Here is a 25,334-nt window from a genome sequence, read left to right on the forward strand (position 1 = left end):
TGCACAAAAAGTCATCAATAACCACACTCTCAGAAAAGAAAAAACTTTGAACAAGGGCTTTTATATGAAATCATTTTAGAGTCTGGAAAGAGTGTTGAGTGCAAGGGAGTTTCATTGAGTGATTTTTTGTCCGACGACACTGCTTGGGAGAGACCTCAGCTTTTCTTTGTCTATGAAATATCACCGGATGACATCCGTCAACTCCTTGACAGAATATTACATACCACCATTGGTAGAGTGGGACAATGTAATATAGTCATATTTGCTGATAAAGATGACAAGGAACAAATGTTTGCTACCCTAGAAAAACAATATGGCAATGAGCTCAAGATTTACAATGGGATATACTCATGAAAAAGGGACAAGAGAGAATGCGGTCTCAAGATACAGAGTCTAGAAACCTTTTTCTTGTGCATGAAGAGCCCTTACAATGATCACTCCTTACAAAACAATATAAGAGGGAATGTAAAGAGATTACAACTACTGCTGGAAGAGCATGAAGCTCCAAGTCCCCTCCATCGCAACGCAAATCACTATGAAAGGCCAGCAAAAAGTGCTGATCTTTTAATTAGTATGATGGAATTTTTACTACCGTCCAGATGGGAAGTCACATTGTGCCGAATGGGACATCTGTTTGAAGCTCTTATCAGAAAAGGACACAATGTAAATATTATTGAGAGCCCTGCTTGCTTGGAATACCTTGATACCGTGGCTTCTCTCACAATAAAGTTTGATAAGAAAGGTCCAATCTCACATGAAGAGGATGACATAGAGATGATCATGTATGATGAGAGCAAGAAAGATGATGAAAATGATCAAAGCTCTGGATATAATAGTGAGGACACCAGCGATAGCAAGGAAGCAGAAGAAGATGGATATGACACTGACCTTGCCTCTGAAGGTTACATAAAAAGACCACGAAGATATGTAGAGATATGAAGACTTATGTTTAATTTTCTTTATTCATTTAAAGGTCTTTTTAAATTTATAATTAATTTAAAATTTTGAATCTCATAATTATTTTATCCTTTTATAGGAGAAGGGAGAGGAGGAGGATGAGGAGGACATAGCTGGAGCAGAGAATATAGAAAGCTCATCTCAAGAAAGCAAAGCTACTCTGGCTATCCGTCGGATGACTCTAGAAAATAATCATACATTGCAGCAAATGGAGAAGTCATTTCAAGTTAGGTTTCAAGCTCCAGAACAACCTTTTACTTTTATATTCGATGAAGAGGACATTTCAATCCTCATAAACTTCAAGAAAGAGGTCAATGACAAGGTTATAATAGCCATCCTCAGGTTTGACACAAACTTTTTACTGACTTTATGCTTTTGTATTTCCATTGGATCAAATGAACTAATATTCTTTTCTTTCTATTGCAGTATGGTTTTACAACAGCTTCCGCTATATATACAAAGATGTGCATATATGGTCGATCCTCTTGTTTCTAGTGTACTTAGCAATAAGCAGAAGACCATAGATGATGTTTTTAAGTGGTTGCAACCTATTGATTTGACTACGGCGCGAGTTATCTTTACCGCATATCACGAGGAGTGAGTATCAATCCCTACCTAGCTTATCTCTTACATTGTGGAGGATTATATCAAATAATAATTATTCTTAATTGATAATGCAGCTTGCATTGGAGCTTGGTAATTGTGGACATCTTAGCCAAGCAATGCTTCTTTGTCAATTCAATAGCATCTATCCATGGTAGTGTGTCAGAGTAAGTATAACCTACTTGTGTCATAATTATGTCAATGAGATGCATCCTATGCAATGCGCACATTCATTTATGTTTTCTATTTTGATGTGTAGATCTGCTCGAAAGTTGGTAAGTGCTATAGATGCACTTATGCAAATGGAGGGTGACTTGGAAGATCAAATAGAGTATGTAACATGCCCTGCAGCGAACCAGAATGATGACCACAGTTGTGGGTGGAGAGTTGGATATAACTGCTTTTTGCTCCTTGCTCAAATTTTTAATTTGAGAGGCGGTGAAACCTCATTGTCCACATATACAGACTTGCATCTATATGCATTTATGTCATCTATCATTAAGGCATTTATTGATAACGTGGTGGAGCATCCAGAGGAAACATTGGTTGCTACGCCCATAAGTTGTCCTGATGTAACCGCTGTATTGGACGAAATGGGGAGCTCTTCTGAGGTTAAGGTCATCATTAGCAAGCAACCTCATGTTTTGACTTTTGGTAGCGAGGAAGTTACAATCCTCTCCGACCCTTTGAAAGAGGCTAATGACAAAGTCATGATGGCCATCCTCAGGTTTGATATGAACATCTCTTGACTTGATACTTCAATCATTTGATTCAATCTGCTTCTAACATTTGTTTATTTATTGCTGCAGTACGGTTATATCTCATTTTCCTAGATCAGTACAGAATCGCGTCTGTATGCTCGATTCTCTTCTTTCAATTATACTTAGTGATACCAAGAAGATAGTAGATGATGTTTGTTCAATTCTACAACCTTTAGACTTGGATGGCATACTACCTGTCTTTATGCCATACTATGAGAAGTAAGTATGGTCTCAATCTTTCTTTTACTCTCTTATTTATAATATTGTGTCAATTAATACTTAATATTGTGATAAATCTTATCGCTCTTTATTGGTGATGTAGTTCACATTGGAGCCTAATAGTATGGGACCTTGATGACAACCATTGCTGGTTTGTCAACTCAATTACAGGCTTTCACGGGGTGTTCAGGTAAGTGTTCTTTTATCATATCATTATGAACATGCATCTTACTATTTACTACATAAATTTACTTTGTCATATGTCATGATGGACAGGTCTGCAAACAAGTTAGTTTCTACGATTATGAAAATCAGGGAGCATCAAGACCAACCAAATTTCCAGACACACGCCTCGCAGTGGAGCAAAAAGACATGTTTAGTAGTGGGTGGAGAATTGCCTACAACTTCATGTTGTATCTCAATGAAATTTTTGAACATGTCTCCATAGAAGCATATACCAAGCTCGAGCTACAAGATTTTGTGGCTAAGACTGTTCACTATCTAACTGCTATCATTGGGAAACAACATGATGGACTCAATGAAGAACCTGAGGGAGCCAAAGAAAAAGAAGAGACAATTCAGTCTCCTTCTGTATCACAGCCTCAAGTAGATGCATTACAGTCTACACTTGAATTAGAGACTCAATGCATTCTTCCTACACAAGAAGTGGAGACTCAATGTGCATCTACAACATCACATCTTGTAAAGGAGGAAGAGATTAAGTCTATCCTGATTGCACCAAAAGTAGAATCTCAATGTACACCATCCACACAAGTAGAGACTCAATGTACTCTTAGAGAATCACAGCCTCAAGAGGACTCATCAGACTCTATTCAGTTGTAAAACATGTAGAAAGAAACATGAGTCCTTGAAGATTTTTATCTTGTTTGTATTGATTAATGATAGTGTTTTTAAAACTTATGTTAAATGTTGCAATACATTAGGATATTTTATGATATTTATTCATTACAATACATTAGGTTTTACTTTTTTGAAAGTCTAATTTATTATGTACAATAAATATCTTATGATGAGAATCTAATAATTATATAATTCTTATGTTCCATCACTTTATTTTATAGATTTCAATGTACTCAAAATCTATCATTTATTATGTACAGCAAGTCTAACTTATATTATATTAAAAGAATTCATTCTTATGTTCCATCACTTTATTTTATAGATTTCAATGTACTCAAAATCTATCATTTATTATGTACAGCAAGTCTAACTTATATTATATTAAAAGAATATCTCATGATGAGATTCTAATAATTACTAACTTATATTATATTAAAAGAATATCTCATGATGAGATTCTATTAATTATATCATTCTTGTGTTCCATCATTTTATTTTATAGATTTCAATGTACTATCACTATCTTACATGTCTCAAATGTCTCCCATTACGGTCTTGCATCCCATCATTTTATTTTATAATGTCTCGCATTACAATCTTGCATCTAGTCATCTCGCATTACGGTCTTGCATCTGTAGTTCTATAAATTCCCTAGTAGTCGTTCATCTTCTATATCTCACCCGCAGCAGACACTTCTTCCACTTTGCTCTTCTTACCTTACTCCTCTCCTCAAGCTTGCTCCTTCCTCTCCTCAAGCTTGCTCCTTCCATCTTGCCCGCAGCCTTGCCTCCTCTTCTCAAGCATACTCCTTTCATCTTGCCTTACCTCCTCTAGTTACATTCCTCACTCTCGTTACCTTCCTCACCTCGTTCGTCTTCTATATCTTTCCTCACTCTCGTTACCTTCCTCACCTCGTTCGTCTTCTATATCTCACCCGTAGCAAAAACTTCTTCCACTTTACTCTTCTTACCTTACTCCTCTCCACACTTCTTCCACTTCACTCTTCTTACCTTACTCCTCTCCTCAAGCTTGCTCCTCCCATCTTGCCTGCAACCTTACCTCCTCTTCTCAAGCATACTCCTTTCATCTTGCAGCCATTATGGATCTTTTTAAGGTAATCGATTCTGTCGAGCAAGCCATTAGCAGCCTCAAAGAATGGATTGCCGAGAACCAAGGAAAGAGAGAGGAGAGAAAGCAAAATCCAGCTCCATTAACCCAATACGAGAAGGATGACTTTGCTTGTCAGAAGGGCTTAGAGAAGGAAGAGGAAAGAAAAATAATTATGGCTACTACTGAAATAGATAAATTGCAGTCATATAGGAGAGAGTTGATATCTTCACGTGAGATATCTTCACGTGTGGCTCGTTATGGAAGATTTTCCCCCGAGGAAGCGCAAGCCATTCGGAATAAACAAAGTGTTATGCAGGAGAAAATTCATCAATCCTTACTTCTCTTCTATAATTTTAACTACATCGATGAGGAAGAGATGAGCTCAGGACTTGAATGGGTTGAATTTAGGCTAAGGACTTGAAAATAGAAAATTCATCAAATTGAATGGCTGTAGTCTTGAAAATCTCAGGCTTAACTTTTGAAGGTGTTTATTAACACCATTAAATATTAAGAGAGTTTGTAAGCCTTTGAAGGTGTTTATTAACACCATTAAATATTAAGAGAGTTTACAACAACCGAATCTTATTTTTTCATGTAACTTATGTAGTCTTGAAAATCTCAAGGCTTAACTTTTGAACTTATTTTTTTCATGTAACTTATGTAGTCTTGAAAATCTCAAGGTGTTTATTAACACCATTAAATATTAAGAGAGTTTACAACAACCGAATCTTATTTTTTCATGTAACTTATGTAGGCTGCGTTAAATTTTATCATTTTAGTTTCATGTCCTTGAAAAATATATAAAAAAATGCTTGTTTTTATGTTTTTATATGTGCTTTGAAGATTGGGTTTTTCTTAAATTTTATCTGAAAACTAGTCCAAAAGTATATGTAAAAATGAATTTGTACATTGACAAGTCCAAAATTAATGAAATAAGTGTTTCCACTAGAAGCACAGAAGAGTTGCCACAGCCTCCGCTTGCATTTAAGGAAGAGGATACTGAGTCTACTCCGAAAGCACTACATACTACAGAAGAAGTAGAGACTGAGTGTACATCTAGAGTACCACAACCTCCATTGGAAGCATCAGAAGAGTTGCCACAGTCTCCACTAGAAGCATCAGAAGAGTTGTAATGCATGTATGATGTTGTGTTTGTATATATGCATGAGGAGCATATTCTCATGATGTTGTTTACTCCATGAATATTATGGTTGACATTTATTTGTTGCAATGTATGAATCATGATGTAGTTTTTGTTGATTATACACCAATTTTTGACTTATTACTTAAGTGGCATTTAGTCATGATATTTATATATTTATTTCATGCACAATTTTATGATATGAATGTGTGATGATGTGATTACTAGGAAATATAACCTTCTGTGATGAGAATTTTGATATAAATATGTGATGATGTAATATTTGTAATATATTTCATGGCAAAGTATCAATTCCCAATGCTCGACTCACTTAAAGTACAGCATTCCCAATGCTCCGCAAAATTTTATTCAGTTGGACAGTCTCCACTCACTTAAAGTAGAGCATTTCCAATGCTTCTCTCACTTTATTCCAACCCTTATCCTTATCATAGTGAACACATTGTGCCTTAGTGCACTTGTATTCTTCCATCGTAGTCCTTCCACAAACACTCTCTTATTTCTTACATCCTAGTCCTTCTGATTAACTTGTATTCGTCTTTCACTTTACGTCTTCCCTCACTTTCTATCACTCTTGAAGGAGGGGCAGCTCACTGTGCATCCCTCGCTATTGCTCCCTCACTCTCCTTCTCCCACTTTCCCTCTAAGATAATGACTACTTACTACCCGACTTCATTTAGTAAACTCAAATTCTGTCTTAGATCTCTTTTGTATGGACCAATGAAGGGAAAATCATTCGAGGAGGATATGTTACGCACATGGCTGCTTGATTTGAACTCAGTAGAAGAGGTGAATATCCTTAGCTTTCTTTTTCGCTTCTTTTAATCACGTACTTCGTATGCGAACGAGTTAAATTTTCGTACAGGATATGGCGGTGGCTAGAAGCTGTATTGAAAAAAATGGTCAAGATGAGGAAAGCCAAGAGAGAAAAGAAGAGTTGTTGAATGCTTACAAGTCGGCGGAAGATTCGAAACAAGCTGTGAGGAGAGTCTGTGAGGAGATTTGCGATGCCAGCCCTGGTTACGCATGGCCTGCAAGTTTAAAGTCTGCTTGTTTTCATGAAGCCAATGCCATAGTAGGCACTTTCGAGGACATATGCTCTCTCTAATGACTTAATAGTCAAGTGATGTAAATTTAATTCCACAAAGACTTTTTAGTTCTCTAATGTAAAGTTGTAATAGACAAGAGAGACAAAGATGACATCTTCTAGGCTGAGCTAATGGAAGGTGTTTTTTTAACACCATATGGCTTTGAGTTATATGATCTACTTCTTGTACAAATGTGTCATGCTTTTTTTAAAATGTACTCTAGTTTTTTAAATGTAATCTAGTTTTTTTTCTAATTTGATTTTTTAAAATCTTACTTTTTGTCTCTTTTAACAACATGAAGTCCTCTTTTTTTAATGTACTCTAGTTTTAATAACATGTCACGTCATTTTTTCTAATTTGATTTTTTAAAATCTTACTTTTTGACTCAAAGTTTTGTTTTATAAGAGCCTCTTTTTTTTTAATGCTTTATCCAAAATTATCTCACAAAACGATAGTGCACTAGTCCAAAATTAATGAAATAGGTGTTCGGTGTAGACGGATCGTTAATCAGAGGTCACGACATGAAGATATGATCAAATTTGTGCGACATGAGGCCCACATGGGGGCGCAAATGAACGAGTGCTAGGGATGCCGAAATGGTGTACAATGGGTTGGAAAAATACCCCATAGCATGCTGTTTTTGTGTGTGAAATCTGGGTTCAAACAGGGTTCAGTTTGGGTCCCAAACGGATGAGTTACAAGGGGTTAAAGTAGGGGTAAATTTTGCATTGGGGGGGGTCCTAAAGGTAGTGTGAATGGACTTGAATTCTAACTGAGGGGTTGGAACCAAGTTAATCTACTTAGGGTAACTAACCTATATCCTCCTAGTTATTGTAACTGGGAGGTTTGACTAACTGTAGTTAGTTACTAACTTAAAAGTGAGTCTAACCTAACTGAAATTAACTAACCTAGGTTAGACTAACTTAACTAACCTAACCTAATGATGGTTAGACTAGCCATAGTTAGTTTAACTAATCTAGTTAGTGTAACTAACTAACAGTTAAACTAGCCTAACTTAGGTGAAAACTAACTGAACCAAGGTCAAAACTAACCTAACGTGGGTTAACACTAACCTAAGGCAAAACTAACCTAACCGAAGGTAATACTAACCTAACCTAGTTAGAGTAACTAACCTAAGGTTTAAATAAACCTAGGGTTAGTTGAACACACTAAGGTTAATATTAGGTTTTTTTTTTTTTTTTACAGGGGGAGGTTTCCTTGCGGCGGCGCGGCAGGGGGTGGTCATTTGCGCGGGGGGTGCAGGGGAGGGGGAGGGGGGTGGAGCGTCGGCGGGGGGTTGTAGGGGAGCGGTGAAGGGAGAGGGCAGGGGTGGATGCAGAGGGGCAAAGGGAGGGGGTAGCCGGGGTAGAGATCATCGGCGGAGGGGCACGGACGAGGGGCGCCATGGGCGGAGGGGCATGGGCGGGGGTGGATGCAGAGGGGCGAAGGGAGGGGCTAGCCGGGGCGGAGGTCGTTGATGGAGGGGCACATACTTCACCATGGATAGGTAGATTGAGATCAGGAGGATCTCCTCAAAGCAATACAGATAGTGGTATGCAAATATCACGAAAAGTAAAAGAGAAAGTAGATCAGCCCATGGTTGATGTGAATGCAGGTCACTCTTATGTGGATGGTGAATCTAGTGGCTCAGAACAGAGCCTTGATGATGAGTTGGGTATTCCTTCAGTTGTTACACCTGGAGTAAGGAAGACAAGGGATGTTTTGAGAGCACCTAGTAGTGAGCCTATTTTGTGCAGGTCTACCAGAGTTAGGCATCCTATGGATAAGCTGAAATATGATGGATTTACAGCCATTCACTATGCCTATATGGTCAAAGTGATACATGAACCAGAACCCACTTCTTTTAAGCAAGCCATGGGAAAAGAAAAATGGGAGAAAGCCATGGGTGAAGAAATGGATGCCTTGGAAGAAAATGCTAGATGGGAATTGGTTCCTTTGCCTAAAGACAAGAATGCAATTGGCTGCAAGTGGGTTTATAAGGTGAAGCACAATGCAGATGGTTCTGTGAACAGATACGAGGCAAGATTAGTTGTCAAGGGGTATGCACATACATATGCCATTGATTATGAAGAAACATTCAGTCCGGTTGCAAGGATGGCAATCATAAGAGCAGTCATTGCTATGGCTGCATCAAAGGGATGGTCTTTACAAGAGATGGATGTAAAGAATGTGAACCAAGCTCTGATACCATGTGAAGAGAGTTTGAGAGAAGTAAGGAGTCTCACTTGCAGCTTTCTCACATACACAATGGGGGAATACACACAAAGGTGGAGGCTGAAAACAGTTTTCCTCTTCTTAGTTGTGAAAGCCAAAAGAACTCTTTAAGTATAAAAGGAATAGGTGAACCCTATATGTGGGTCTCAACCCAAACTCAGCTAAGCTAGGCTGCATACTAACTGAGCCACTAACTAGAGTACATAATGATAGCTGTTATCCAGCTATTATTCATGGGCGGTGTACCAACTGCATCAGCAGCTAACAAGTCAGTGACATAAATGCACAACGGTCACCCTGGCATATCATGAGTGGAGCTCGATATGTCAACAAAGAATTCCTTCTTGCATGGTGATTTGCAAGAAGAGATCTATATGGAGCAACCACCAGGTTATGTTCATGCTGTTCATCCTGAGTTAGTTTGCAAGTTGAAGAAAGCCTTGTATGACTTGAAGCAAGCACCCAGAGCATGGTATGACAAGATAGGACAGTATCTTGTCACTAATGGCTTTCAGATTTCCAAGGGAGATTTCTCACTTTATGTTAGAAAAACAAAGAAAGGTATTATGCTACTTGTCATTTATGTTGATAGTGATGAGGATATCCTTCATGTGAAAATGCTATTGAAGCAGAAGTTTTAGATGAAGGATTTGGGAGAGCTGCATAACTTCTTGGGCATTAAGGTGATTAGATCCACAAGTGGAATATGGCTCTTGCAGAGGCAGTATGGATTAGACATGTTGTCCACATATGGGATGACAGGCTGTAAGCCTATTTCAGTTCCTTTGGAGCAGAATGTGAAGTTGAGCGCAGATGCAAAGTGAGCTTCTAAAAGACCCTACTATGTGCAGACGCATAGTAGGAAGTTTGATTTATATGACTATTACCAGGCCAGATTTGAGCTATGGTATTGGGTTGGTAAGTTAGTTTATGCAGGCTCCAAGGAAACCGCATTTGGATGCGGCTAGACGCATACTGAGGTGTGTGAAGTCCACATTGCAGTATGGACTATTTTATGAGATTGGGGTTCATATACAGTTGCATGGATACACTGATGCTGATTGGGCTAGAAGTATTTCTGATAGACAATCTACCAATGGATATGTGTCCTCTTTTGGGAGTGTTGCAGTCACTTGGAGCAGCAAGAAACAGCCTACAGTTGCCTTGTCGAGCACAGAGGCTGAGTACAGGGGTGCAGCAATGGCTGCATGTGAGGTAGCTTGGTTGCGTAAGCTACTTTATGATATGCATCAATCTACAGATGGGCCAGTTGTCATTTATTGTGACAACATGAGCAGTATACACTTGGCAAATAACCCGGTCTATCATGCTAGAACAAAGCACATTGAGGTGCATTATCACTATGTGCGGGAGAAGGTTCTAGTAGGTCTTATTGATCTAGTTTATGTCAGCACAGAGGACCAGGTAGCTGACATATTCATGAAGGCATTGGGCACAGAGAAGCTGTGCAAGTTCAGAGACCTGCTTGGTGTTCAGGAATTTGGATTGAGCCTGAGGGAGAGTGTTGAGATATCGAGCTCCACTCGTGATATGCCAGGGTGACCGTTGTGCATTTATGTCACCGATTGGTTAGCTGCAGATGTGGTTGGTACACCGCCCATGAATAATAGCTAGATGACAGCTATCTTTATGTACTCTAGTTAGTGTTAAAGATAGTGTAAATTGCACTATCCACATAGGGCATAGCAGCAAACCCTAACCCTAACCCTAAGGGGTTCACATGTATATCTTCATGTTCATTGTCAATACACTTAGTGTACCGGTAGCTATATCGTGTGCACTCCTCTCTCTCTCTCTCCCTCTCTCTCATTTCCGTCATCATGGTATCAGAGCCAATGGTGTTCCACTCCCTTCATGAGTGTCAAGACCTCCTTGTGTGAGGCATCTTCCATTGAGAGAGATTTCCGTCAGAGAGAGTGAAAGCCCTTGTTTCATCAAGGCACGCAAGCCCTTGCTCCGTCAAGGCACAAGCCCTCTCTTTGAGGCACCTTCATCACTTCTCATGTTCATCTTGTAGAGCATCTTCTCCTCTTCAATCTGCTTCAGAAAGCTCTTCATTTGGAGCTAGGGAGATAAAGTTATGCTTGTTTTAGTGATTGGAAGGGTTTATTTCTTGGTTGGTTCTCCCTTGCTCTCTACTGGCTAGTTCTCCTTTGTTTTCCCGTGAGTCATGAGCTTCAGTAGTGCCTGAGCAACAAGCTCGACATTCGACAGCCAGGCTCCCTCAAAAGAAGCCGAGGACTCTTAAAGTTTGAGTCACAACACCACAATCAGGCTCCCAGCCAACCAAAAAGACCAAGCAAAGAAAGGCGGACTGCATCAACCTTCATCAACGGCGTCAAGCCTTGACACATGGCCGAAAAGACGACTTCAGAGAATTATAGCTACTCACAAAGCTCAGCAACCTCTCCTAACAAGCTCTCCACACAGTCGCCTCCTCCGTTCACCACATCCCGTCGTCATCGTCACTGAGTCAAAAATTGCCACAAACCTTAGACCTAAGGTTTGACAAAATTCCACGTGGCATGTAAGGTTCAACCTGGGTTAGGTCCTTGTGACCCTGGGTTTGAACAGTGGTCAAAGTTAACCATGGTTTGGTTAAATCAACCATGAGTGAGGAGGGGCAGTTACTTTTATGCCACATGGCAGTCTTATCCACAGGTGCCATGTCATCATGCACAATCCTTAGCTGCCCAATCAGCAGTGACATGTCAACCTGCCACATCAACAGGGGACACCTCAGCACTCCCTCAGCAGCACAGTCACCCATGTACCACCTCAGCACACAGATTGCCAGACAGGCACAGTTACCTCTTCATAGGCACAATTGTATTCTGCATGTGATCACCAGTCTGCCACATCACCCCCTAGGCCATATCATCATTTTTGGCCTTCTTGGGATCAAAGTTTGGCCTATCCTTCCAGGGGCTGTATCTTTTGATCCACAGGGAATTTTGCAGAGCTGTAAAAGGCAAAAATGCTCGCCAGATCATGCTCTACGCATTGAGCACCTCAGATCTGTCATCTGAGATTTCCACATGCTAGCATCATTGATTCCTCTTCATCGAAACCACCTCCTGATCCTTTGCAGCACACCCAGCACTTAAAATGAATTAAGATAAGATTCATTTGCTGAATTTTGTGATTTGACGTGTAGTCTAGCTGTAGACTAGCACCACCATAGAGGAGATCCAACTCCACCAAGCCAAGTCAGCCATTGCCACATTACCCGATTAGTTCCCACTAGCATCAATCCCATCGGATCTATCATCGGTATTCACTTTCACACATCTGACACCAGTTCAGTCCTCTTGGCATTTGGCACTTCATCACTCAGTGTGACACTTGGTAGAGTGATCTTCCTCCTCGGATTCAGGATTGTTGCACCTTTGCACGCACACATGCCACCCATGTACAGTCACATTTGTTGACTATTTTTGGCATTGGTTTCCACACACATACATCAGCCTTGTATAGCCTCTTGGCTACTCCCGACACTCAACTGTCATCATTTGATTCCAAGCTTGATTCTTGGTACATTGCAGTTCTTCCACCATGACTTGGTTCTGATAGTTTAGCGTAAGCCCCCCAGTGGCAGCTCCTTTACAGTGTTCTCATGGGTAGACACTCTCGCCGGTACATGGGTAAGCCTCTTGCACAGAGCACCAGACTGCCTCCAACATGGAGTTATCCATGTCACTTCGTTGATGATACACCAGTCATGACTCTGGACAAGATCCGTGAGTGGAAAGAGAACCTACTTCGACCATTCATTGCCACAGGGTATGTACCAATCTATGATGTAGACTCTAGACTCATTGACCTTGACAAATCAGATGCAGTTGCAGATGCCTTAGATGTTAGCATGGATCAGCCCGCAGTTTTTGATCATGCACATTCCTCAGTAAGCCCTCAGCATGAGGCACACTTCTTGGTAAGCCCTCAGCATGAGGCACATTCCGCAATAAGCCCTCAGCACGAGGCATATTTGATGATAAGTCCTCAGTACGAGGCAGTCCCATCTACATCAACTCAGTCTGATTTCAGTGATGTACAGCCATCACCCTCATGCATGGATCCGACTCCATCCTTTGCCACATATACAGATACTGAGCAAGAGTTCACCTATGATCATGCAGTTATTCAGCAGGTAAGTCAGCACGAGGCACTCACATCTTCTGCCGCATGCAGCTCTAGATATATGCCCGAGCGCATTCAGCTCTTCAAGTGATTCCATTCTAGCATCCATCACTGATGCTTTCACCTTTGACAAAGAGGATACCTTGGGCTCAGTTCCCTTCAACAGTTCAGATCAGCAGATCAATCTTCAGGACATTTCAGCATCAGCTCACTCATGCCACATTGCATCCTTGGATCCAGTTATGACCACCACTTTCGATCAGCAGATCATTCCTCAGTATGAGGATACTTATGCATCAGTACGGTCTTGCTCGAGTGCAATAGACATCATCAGATTCAGCCAGACTCTGTGTTTCATCATGCACTTATGGCTGTCGTATACAGTCCATACTTGATGCAGATCAGTGGTTGGATCTAAGAGCATAGATCAATCCCCCTACATCAGCATTCGGCACCTCATTCGCTTCAGGGACATTTTATGCATTCTCAGTTGTATTCTAGACTTCTAGGCCTTTACACTATCAGTTGCTTCTCGATGAGCCTATGACAGATGCTACATACCATGCTGATGGATGTTTAGCCATGCACACAGCAGACGACCTTCAGCTCATGACAGTTGAGCATACAGGTTTGACAGGTTGCCATACCTTGTCAATTTTACAGGCCTCTTCTTCAACAGAGTAGTGTATCACACCTGCACCTTCGGCCCTAGATTTTCAGCCCTTGGATCACTGTGTCCACATCGACTATGCGGTCTTCTTCGACACCGCATCATTTGACAGAGATTATGCTTCTACTACAGCATACCTTGCACATTGCTGTCGATTCTTTTGGGTTGGTAACAACCTCATATGTCACAACCTACCAGATTGTTTCTCCATAGCTACATCGAGTAGCCTCACATCTAGATGCCTCTTCTTCAAAGCAGCGGCACAGTCCACAATGACTCACAACATGTTCAGCTTTGACATGTTCAGTACGCAGCCGCTATACATGCAGATATTCACGCAACAGTCTTTTGATCGACCAGTCTTTGATCCAGGTGGACTTGACTTGCTCCATATTTCCTTCCTCTTCCTTTCGGCCTATCTTTTGGGTTTTATTCCCAAAGGCGAAGGATGACCCACAACTTAAGAGGGGAAAATCCACGATATGTACAGGATCGTAAGTTGTACTCATTGTACATGCTTCCACTTCGTAGTCACTGTGCTCACATACGCACATACTACTCTGATTTCTTTTCAGTTTTCTTTTCAGTTTTGGATGCTAGCATATGCACCAAACAAAATCCACAAAAAGGTCTTGTACATGCACTCTCTGCTTACCCAATGCAATTTAATAGGGGGTGTTAAAGATAGTGTAAATTGCACTATCCACATAGGGCATAGGGGCAAACCCTAACCCTAACCCTAAGGGGTTCACATGTATATCTTCATGTTCATTGTCAATACACTTAGTGTACAGGTAGCTATATCGTGTGCACTCCTCTCTCTCTCTCCCTCTCTCTCATTTCCGTCATCAGTTAGTGGCTTAGTTAGTATGCCACCTAGGTTAGCTGAGTTTGGTTTGAGACCCACATATAGGGTTCACTTATTCCTTTTGTACTTACAGAGAGTTCTTTTGGCTTTCACAACTAAGAAGAGGAAAACTGTTTTCAACCTCCACCTTTGTGTGTATTCCCTCATTGTGTATGTGAGAAAGCTGCAAGTGAGACTCCTTACTTCTCTCCCACTCTCTTCACAGTCATCTCCCATGCAATCGGAGTTTTCAAAAAAACGGAGTACGGGCAGCAATGGCAACTATTTTCTTCCGCTTCAGGCCATCAACCAAATCTACTGCTAAGAGCGCCTCAACGAATCTTTGTTAATCCTAAGCTGATTTCAAGAATTAGGCAGCAAGGGAATCGTTTGGTCGGTTTCTTCTAGCCATTGGGAAAGCAAAGGATCTCGCTCTCAGAGACTCGCTCCACAATGCAAGGGCGCTACATTTTGGCATGAAGGCCCGTGTAACAGTTTCTATCAGAAGAGATGACGACCAAGCTTTTGTGGACGGCCTAGATAACGTTGACCATGTTGCATCCCGAAGGGAGCGATCATCATGCAGACCCCGGAGATCAAGCTCTTGGCAAAGGCGAGTGCAGGCCTGTTTGTTCGAACATTGCATGCGGTGTGATGATCAGTGGAGGCACAGCTTCGATCAAATGCGGCCATTTCTTCATACGACATCAAGAGTGCTACCTATTTGGAAGTTGTTGCTGCTGCAGGATCTAATGCGGATGCGGTGCCGCTACTATTGCGGTGTTGATCCGGATGTGGTACAGATGCTGTTTGAGGGCTAATGCAGATGCTTGTTTATGCAGACGCTCTTGTTGATCAAACCGATCATCCGGACCTTACGTATTGTTGGGATACTTTGACTGCAATGATCTTGCAGTCTACGGACTACATGCAAAGAAAATACGACAACCGGAACTATTTCTTGTCTGGTGTATTATTTTGCGGAGTTTTTTCTGCGTTCGGATGCGGAGTTACTGATGCAGAGTTCTCAAAGTCGGAGCTATGGCTTCTTTGATGTTCGCATCACTGTGGCAAGCACGGCGCCATGGCCCAGATCATGCTGCACCTACTGACCATCGGAAGGCCGGCCTATTCATGAGGGAGCAAAGTAGAAATGCAATTGCGCTCAATGTTTACAGTTATTGTGGTGCGTTTTGCGACAGTTGTGTTGCAGCGTCGTTGTCACGGACGAATCCAAACCTATGGTGGAGTCCATACCAATTGCGGAGATTCTTGCGGGTTATTTGCGGGCTATTGTTGACCTGACTATTGCAGTTCGTGCGATTTCCTGATCCGGATACGTAGTGGAGGAGGTTGTCCATTGTTGGTGATCTATGACAAATACTCCATGCCTGAGGGTTCAATGGTTGAATCAGCATGAGTTGCAGAGGAAGATGATCAAAGACCTGTTGAATTCAGAGATGTAATTTTTCGGTGTGAGTGACTAAAATGCCATGTAAAATGTTGGATGGAGAAGTTTTGACCAACTTTGTTACAAGGGCAATCTGCTATTATTGTGGTGTTGCATGCAAAGTATTCATGACGAAGCCATGTTGGAGCAGATCCTGTGCGGAAATCCTATGGTGCAAAACAAACAATGAATTGCAGTAACAGCAGTGAATGGTTTTCTTTATTCTAATCCAGCAACCAATTAATATGCAGATGAATTTCTTGTGCTATTTTCTATCTCATACTTGCATAAGAATACATCTAAGTTTTTCTTCGACTAGCCAAGAAGATGCAGTGTCCAAGAGATGGAGGCAAATGTAGGATGGGGATATATCAGATGTAGCGCCTAGATCCAGGCATTTGATTCATGGAAGGGGAACATGCAGTATTTTGTGGTGATGCGGAAAGAAGAATGTACGATGTTTTGCAGATTGCAAGTGTATGGGCAGTTATTGGTGCAATTATTTTGCAATTGAAAAGGCAAGATCTACATCAACATTGCTGGAGTTTCTTGAAGAATGTGGCATTCTATGCCTACTATTGTATTTCATTTCAGCACTCACATGAGGTCCTCTGCTCGGCTCTGCCTAAAAGGATTGTATCTCTTCTTATTTCACATGCACTATTACGGCATCTGACTTCTACTCAGGGGATGTGCATTGTGTGGTTCGCACAATCCACCGTGAGTGCCATGTGTTAGGGCCTAAAACCACACAGGTGTAGCCCTAAGTGGGGATGCCAAGAGGTGTGTGCACATGGGAATACCAAGAGGCACATGAGTGGGCAATGAAGGGGCATAGACCTCTCTATATATATGCATGCAATGCAAGAGCAACCAATCGATCAGTTATCTTTCTTCATTCTTGTTCATGTATCTTCTTGTTCTTGTTGCTTTGAGAGTATCGCGTGGGTTCATTCCTTGTAGGGGCCAAGGGCCTCTACATCTCTCTTGAAGCTAAAAGACTCAATATAAGATAACCATTTATTTTCTAGCCACCTTCTTCTTTTGTTTACTGGTTGAACCACATGTAAAGGGCACTTGACATGGTCATACCTTGTCTTTTGAGACATAATACCAAAAACATTTTTTTTTCTTTTTTTAAAAAAAGATGAGTATAAGAAATGCTACACAAAGGATCCAAGCACAAGATACTATGAGCTCTTATGCCAATTTGAGAAAGTAGGAGAGAGAAAATACACAAGGATCCAAGCACAAGAAACTATGGGCTCTGATATCACGAGAGAATACACACAATCGGTGACTCCACACTACTTGTATTATAAACATGATGAAGAATCTATACATCTTTACCCATTATAATTGGGTTTATTCCCTTTGCCCTTCTAGTCCTCCTTAGAATAGTGCAATTTACACCATTCTTCATAAAAGAATAGTCCTCCTTAGAATAGCACAATTTACACCATTCTTAATAAAAGAAACTAGAGACAAGCATGAGAATCAAAGTTAAGGAAACATGAGAGAAAGAGAAGAATTATAGCTTAAACCAAATAAACTTTGTGTTAATCCTCTTTAAGAAAGTATTGTATTCAAAGGGATTTAGGATTAACGAAGTACTCCAAGAGGCTAAATCCTAAAGTCCTTGGCTCGTTCATGGGCATACCTCAAAGCCAAAAAATGGAGAAGCCTTTCAATTCAAGAGTCTAGCATCTCTAACTTTCACTAGAAATAATTTAGGGGCAATTAAAAAAATATAGAGAACTAAGTGTGTTAACATGCAATATTCAAGGGTTTACCATGTGTATATTTAGGACTTAATGGTATTTCAAGGGAGCTTGAATTCATATTTAAGGAATAACAGGATCTAAGATGCATATGAAAGAGTTTTTCTTAGGGTTTATGCATGCATGTAAATTGAAACTCAAAATACTTAGAAAAACTCTTACATCGCGAAAATAAGTTAAGCTTAGAAACTTGGAAAATTGCTAAGCACAGAGAATGCAAACTAAGAAACAAAGAGAAATTGAAGTTGGTGCACTTCAAAAGCTTAGAGAAAGAAATAGGAAAAAGAACTAGAGAAACTAAGAGAATAAATTTAGAGACTTGAAACAAAGTTAGATAAAATGCTTTAGTCGCAGATATATTATTTGGTACTAAAATCCATAATATTTCATACTAAATAACAATTTCTACCAAGAATATTTCACTAGAAAACATCCCCTAACTTGTAATTAAATATTCAGCACTAAATAACATTTTCTTTGAAAACTTGTTCACAAGAAAGTATCACCCTAACCTATGATTCAAATTCAAATTTAAATCACAATTTTTGAATTGTTCATAATTCTGTTGTTGATAATGGTCGCACCATGCTCAAAAACCAAATAAGAGTTGGGACTTGTTTGCGAGATGAGAAGAGCCAATAGAGGACTTGCTTTGAGAGGCATTCATTCCTTGACCTCCTAACAAGTTTGAGTAAGAAAGCCTTATAGTCTAGCTCTATTAGGTTGCAAGAGAGCTCCATAAAAACCTCTACGTGTTGTGGGCCGAGGAGAAAATGGGAGACATCCTTCCAAAAGCCCTGCATTGTGCACACAACCCAACTCAACCCCTTGTTAGCAATCGTGTGTTAAGGCCTTAAAGAATTTGAGAGGCTCATTTTGCAGAAGGCCGAGTAGAAGGAATGATAGACTATAGAGAAAATGTGTTCACTCTTTGGGTTCAACTCCTCTACTATGGCATCTGTGAGCACCCATGGCGCTGCATGAAAAAGACTAAGCATTCTTAGAAGGTGGAGAGGTGAAATCTTGCTTTTATATATGGAAAGGTGGCCAAGATGTGGTAGATGGGCATACTCATTCATGAGTTTTTGTAGTTCAAATGGATGTTGCATGCCCTTTAACCATAAACCAGAGAGAGTCGTAGTTAACCTACTAAAGTCTCATTGCCACCCTTCCACATACATAGCTTTTAATTGGGTGCCCTCATACAAAATTCCCTCTAGGATCTTAGCATCCATACTGAAAATCATGGCCTTGCATATAAATAGATTCCTTAACGACCCCATGAGATCAATCCTTGTGAATCTCCTCCAACTTCCCACATCACCTTAACTTGTAATTAAATATTCAATAATTAAATTATTAACATTTTCTCCCAAAAATACTTCACTAGAAAACATCACCCTAACCTATGATTCAAATTCAAAATCACAATTTTTGAAATTTTCAAAATTCTATTGTCGATAAAGTTCCTTTGATGCTCAACTATAGGATATGGGTTGGAATTCTTGTTTATGGGATGAGAAGAGACACTTAAGGACTTGCTTTAATGGGCATTCATTCCTTGACCTCGTAACAATTTTAGTAAGAAAGCCTTATAGTCCAAATGCATCAAGTTCCTAGAGAGCTCCATGAAAGCCTCTGCACGTGGTAGACATCCTTCCAAAAGCATTGCATTGCACACACAACCCAACCCAACCACTTGTTAGCAATCATGCGTTAAGGATTTAAAGAATGTGAGATGAATAGAAGGAATGACGGACCATAGAGAAAATGCCATCATTCTTTTCATTCAACTCCTCTGCTATAGCATCTATGAGCACCCATAGCAATGCACAAAAAAGACTCAAGCATTCTTAAAAGGTTGGGAGGTGGATTCTTGCTTTCATATATAAAAAGGTAGCTAAGATGTGGTTGATGGGCATACTCATTCATGAGTTTTTGTAGTTCGGATGGATGTTGCACACCCTCTAAGCATAATTGAGAGAGAGTTGTGGTTGACCTACTAAAGTCTAGCTACCTCCCCCCCCCTTTACACAACACAAACAAACATTTTGACTAGGTGTCTTGTACGACATTTCCTTCAGGATCTTAGCATGTGTGTGTGTGTAGCTCTCTCCTTAGGTTAAAGATGAGTATAAGAACTGCTACACAAAGGATCTGAGTAGAAGAAACAATGGGCTTTGATACCAAGTTGAGAGAGTAGGAGAGAGAATACACAAGGCAAGAAACTATGTGAAGATGAGAAAGTAGTAGTGTGGGTTGATCATGTGTATATTTAGGCCTTAATGGAAGGGAGCTCAAATTTAATGCAAAAGACAAACAACTTCAACAAGCGATTTTGAGCTTACATACTTGTAGACTTTATAGAGGCCAAACCCTAACTTTTGTACTAAAATCCGAGACGTCCTATCCTCCACACTAGTATCTTTCAAAGAACTATATCATCAAGCGAAGAGAGGGATAGAGTTGAACATTCATAGGTCGAACAAACACAATGCCTATCATTGCAAATCATAACAACATCCGAAAGGCAAACATTACTGAAGCACCACGTATACCAAGGGACATGCTTTGTTTGCTTGCTGTCAAAGAAACATGTTTATAAGATTGGCATCCTAAACACACGACGAAAGAGGAAGGGAGAAAAGCTCTATATTCACTGTGACTAACACTGCGAATCTAACAACGTAAATGAAACAAGAAAATACACCGTATAAGTGAGCGTCAAGCAACGAAAATTCCATATTCGATGCAGGTAAATAAAACAAGAAACCGGAGTTTAAAGACATCCACCCTTTGAGTGGACATCAAGCAACGACCACATGCAACATCCAAGGAGCAATGACAACGTTCAAATGATAAAGCGACTGGCAATTGGTAGGTCAGAGAGAATGGATAATAGCCTCGATGAATTTCAGTTCAAAGACGAAGAAATCAGCTCACACATCTAATTGCCTCATCATTCTTGCCAAGCCACAATCCAAAAGATAGACAACTTCGACAAGCAATTTCAAGCTTACGTACTTATTGACTTTATAAAGACCAAACCCTAACTTCTGTACCAAAACCCTAAACATCCTACCTTCCACGCTAGTATCTTTCAGAGAACTGTATGATCAAGCGGAGAGAGGGATAGAGTTGAACATTCGTAGGTCAAACAAACGCAACGCCTATTACTGCAAACCATAACAACATCTGAAAGGCGAACATAACTGAAGCACCAAATATACCAAGGGGCGTGCTTTGCTTGCTTGCTGTCAAAGAGACCCGTCTATAAAATTAGCATCGTAAACACACGACAAAATAGAAGGGAGAAAAGTTTCATCTTCGCTGTGTCGAACACTGCGTATCGAACAACGTAAATGAAACAAGAACATCCGTCGTTTAAGTCAACGTCAAGCAACAAAAGTTTCATATTCGCTATAGGTAAACCAAACAAGAAACCGGACTTTAAAAACATCCACCCTTTAAGTGGACATCAAGCAACGACCACATTAAGCATCCAAGGAGCAATGACAATGTTCAAATGATCAAGCGACTGGCAACTGGTAGGTCAGAGAGATTGGATAATAATATCTTTCAAAGAACAATATGATCAAGCAGAGAGGGGGACAGAGTCGAACAGTCCTAAGTCGAACAAACGCAACACCTATCATTGCAGACCATAACAACATCCGGAAGCCAAACATAACTGAAGCACCACATATACCAGGGAGGCGTGCTTTGCGTGGTTGCTGTCAAAGAAACCTATCTATAAGATTCGCATCCTAAACACACGACGAAACAAAAAGAGAGAACAGTTCCATATTCGCTATGACGAACACTACGGATCTAACAACATAAATAAAACAAGAACATCCCTTATTTAAGTGGGCGTCAAGCAGCAAATGTTCCATATTCGGTGTAGGAAAATAAAACAAGAAACTGGAGTTTAAAGACATCCACCCTTTAAGTGGACGTCAAGCAGCGACCACAGTAAGCATCCAAGGAGCAATGACAACGTTCAAATGATCAAGCGTCTGGTGACTGGCAGGTCAGAGAGAATGGATAATAGCCTCGATGAATTTTAGTTCAAAGATGAAGAAATCAACTCACACATCTAATTGCCTCATCATTCTTGCCAAGCCACAATTCAAAAGACAGACAACTTCGACAAGCAAATTCGAGCTTCCGCACTTGTTCACTTTATAGAGTCCAAACCCTCACTTCTGTACTAGAACCCTAGACGTCCTACCTTCCACTCTAGTATTTTTCAGAGATCTGTATGATCAAGCGGAGAGAGGGATAAACTTGAACATTCGTAGGTCGAACAAACGCAACGCCTATCATTGCAGACCATAACAACATCTAGAAGGCAAAAATAACTGAAGCACCACATATACCAAGGGGGCGTGCTTTGCTTGCTTGCTGTCAAAGAAACCTGTCTATAAGATTAGCATCCTAAACACACGACGGAACAGGAAGGGAGAAAAATTCCATATTCGCTGTGATGAACACTGGTGATCTAACAATGTAAATGAAACAAGAACATCCGCCATTTAAGTGGGCGTCAAGCAGCGAAAGTTCCATATTCGTTGTAGGTAAATAAAACCAAAGTTTACAGGCATCCACCCTTCAAGTGGACATCAACCAATAACCACTAAGCATCCAAGGAGCAATGGCAACGTTCAAATGATCAATCAACTGGCGAGTGGCAAGTCAGAGAGAATGGATAATAGCCTCGATGAATTTCAGTTCAAAGATAAAGAAATCAGCTCACGCATCTAATTGCCTCATCATTCCTACCAAGCCACAATCCAAAAGACAGACAACTTTGACAAGCGATTTCAACTTACGTACTTGTTGACTTTATAAAGGGCAAACCCTAACTTCTGTACTAAAATCCTAGACGTCCTACCTTCCACGCTAGTATCTTTCATAGAACTGTATGATCAAGCAAAGAGAGGGATAGAGTTGAACATTCGTAGGTCGATCAAACGCAACGCCTATCATTACAAACCATAACATCAAGAACGCGAACATAACTGAAGCACCACAAATATACCAAGGGGGCATGCTTTGCTTGCTTGCTATCAAAGAAACCTGTCTATAAGATTAGCATCCTAAACACACGACGGAACAAGAAGGGAGAAAAGTTTCATATTTGCTGTGCCAAGCACTGTGGATCTAACAACGTAAATGAAACAAGAACATCCGCCGTTTAAGTGGGCGTCAAGCAGCGAAAGTTCCATATTCGTTGTAGGTAAATAAAACAAGAAATCGGAGTTTAAAGGCATCCACCCTTTAAGTGGACATCAAGCAACGACCACAATAAGCATCCAAGAAGCAACAACAGCATTCAAACGATCAAGCAACTGGCGACTGGCAGGTCAGAGAGAATGGATAAGAGCCGCGATGAATTTCAATTCAAAGATGAAGAAATCAGCTCACACATCTAATTGCTTCATCATTCTTGCCAAGCCACGATCCAAAGGACAGACAACTTCGACAAGCGATTTCAAGCTTACGCACTTGTTCACTTTATAGAGATCAAACCCTAACTTCTATACTAAAACCCTAGACGTCCTACCTTCCACGCTAGTATCTTTCAAAGAACTGTATGATCAAGCGGAGAGAGGGATAGAGTTGAGCATTCGTAGGTCAAACAAACACAACACCAATCATCGCAGACCATAACAACATCCGGAAGAAATCAACTCACGGATCTAATTGCCTCATCATTCCTGCCAAGCCACAATCCAAAAGACAGACAACTTCGACAAGCGATTTCAAGCTTACGCACTTGTTGACTTTATAAAGGTCAAACCCTCACTTCTCTACTAAAAGCCTAGACGTTCTCACTTCCACACTAGTATCTTTCAGAGAACTGTATAATCAAGCGAAGAGAGGGATAGAGTTTAACAGTCATAGGTCGAACAAACGTAGCGCCTATCATTGCAAACCATAACAACATCCGAAAGTCGAACATAACCGAAGCACCACATATACTAGGGAGGCGTGCTTTGCTTGGTTGCTGTCAAAGAAACCTGTCTATAAGACTAGCATCCTAAACACACGACAAAACAAGAAGCGAGAAAAGTTTCATATTCACTGTGCCGAGCACGGCAGATCTAACAACGTAAATCAAACAAGAACATCCATTGTTTAAGTGGGCGTCAAGCAGCAAAAGTTCAATATTCGGTGTAGGAAAATAAAACAAGAAACCGGAGTTTAAAGGCATCCACCCTTCGAGTGGACGTCAAGCAACGACCACAGTAAGCATCCAAGGAGCAATGAAAGCGTTCAATTGATTAATCAACTGGCGACTGGCAGGTCAGAGAGAATGGATAATAGCCTCGATGAATTTCAGTTCAAAGATGAAGAAATCAACTCACACATCTAATTGCCTCATCATTCTTGCCAAGCCACAATTCAAAAGACAGACAACTTCAATAAGCGATTTCGAGCTTACATACTTATTTACTTTATAGAGGCCAAACTCTAACTTCTCTACTAAAACCCTAGACGTCCTACCTTCCACGCTAGTATTTTTCAGAGAACTGTACGATCAAGCGGAGAGAGGAATAGAGTTGAACATTCGTAGGTCGAACAAACGCAACGCCTATCATTGTAGACCATAACAACATTCGAAAGGCAAACATAACCAAAGCACCACATATACCAGGGGAGCTTGCCTTGCTTGCTTGTTGTCAAAGAAACCTGTCTATAAAATTAGCATCCTAAACACACGACGAAATAGAGAGGGAGAAAAGTTTCTTCTTCGCTGTGCCGAACACTGCGGATCGAACAACGTAAATGAAACAAGAACATCCGCCGTTTAAGTGAGCGTCAAGCAACGAAAGTTTCATATTTGCTATAGGTAAACAAAACAAGAAACCGGACTTTAAAGACATCCACCCTTTAAGTGGACACCTTTAAGTGGACATCAAGCAACGACCTCAGTAAGCATCCAAGGACCAATGACAACGTTCAAATGATCAAGCGACTGGCGACTGGCAGGTCAGAAAGAATGGATAATAGCCTCGATGAATTTCAGTTCAAAGATTTCTTAGCTCACACATCTAACTGCCTCGTCATTCCTGCCAAGCCACAATCCAAAAGACAACAACTTCGACAAGCGATTTCAAGCTTACGCACTTGTTGACTTTATAGAGGCCAAACCCTAACTTCTGTACTAAACCCGTAGGCGTCCTTACCTTCCACGCTAGTATCTTTCAAAGAACTATATGATCAAACGGAGAGAGGGATAGAGTTGAACGTTCGTAGGTCGAACAAACGTAGTGCCTATCATTGAAACCATAACAACATCCGGAAGGCGAACATAACTGAAGCACCACAAATATACCAAGGGGACGTGCTTTGCTTGCTGTCAAAGAAACCTATCTATAAGATTAGCATCCTAAACACACAACGGAACAGAAAGGGAGAAAAG

At 40.6% G+C, this 25,334-nt stretch overlaps 6 non-coding genes across 6 annotated transcripts; all 6 read right to left on the reverse strand.

The window, feature by feature from the left end:
* Positions 1–20,774: 20,774 nt before the first annotated feature.
* LOC147887781 (small nucleolar RNA Z266) lies at positions 20,775–20,876 on the reverse strand. The gene has a single exon (XR_015543177.1). It is a non-coding gene; the product is annotated as a small nucleolar RNA Z266 (small nucleolar RNA).
* A 1,050-nt stretch (positions 20,877–21,926) lies between these two features.
* Positions 21,927–22,028, reverse strand: LOC147887782 (small nucleolar RNA Z266). The gene has a single exon (XR_015543171.1). It is a non-coding gene; the product is annotated as a small nucleolar RNA Z266 (small nucleolar RNA).
* A 562-nt stretch (positions 22,029–22,590) lies between these two features.
* Positions 22,591–22,692, reverse strand: LOC147887783 (small nucleolar RNA Z266). Its single transcript, XR_015543176.1, has one exon. It is a non-coding gene; the product is annotated as a small nucleolar RNA Z266 (small nucleolar RNA).
* A 569-nt stretch (positions 22,693–23,261) lies between these two features.
* LOC147887784 (small nucleolar RNA Z266) lies at positions 23,262–23,363 on the reverse strand. The gene has a single exon (XR_015543175.1). It is a non-coding gene; the product is annotated as a small nucleolar RNA Z266 (small nucleolar RNA).
* Positions 23,364–24,205: 842 nt separating this feature from the next.
* LOC147887785 (small nucleolar RNA Z266) lies at positions 24,206–24,307 on the reverse strand. The gene has a single exon (XR_015543172.1). It is a non-coding gene; the product is annotated as a small nucleolar RNA Z266 (small nucleolar RNA).
* Positions 24,308–24,892: 585 nt separating this feature from the next.
* Positions 24,893–24,990, reverse strand: LOC147887786 (small nucleolar RNA Z266). Its single transcript, XR_015543173.1, has one exon. It is a non-coding gene; the product is annotated as a small nucleolar RNA Z266 (small nucleolar RNA).
* Between the last annotated feature and the right edge of the window lie 344 nt (positions 24,991–25,334).

Source organism: Dipteris shenzhenensis, chromosome 22 (assembly GCF_047967505.1).
Source record: "Dipteris shenzhenensis isolate YYH24624 ecotype China chromosome 22, Dip_SZ_1.0, whole genome shotgun sequence".
In the NCBI taxonomy this organism is placed as follows: domain Eukaryota; kingdom Viridiplantae; phylum Streptophyta; class Polypodiopsida; order Gleicheniales; family Dipteridaceae; genus Dipteris; species Dipteris shenzhenensis.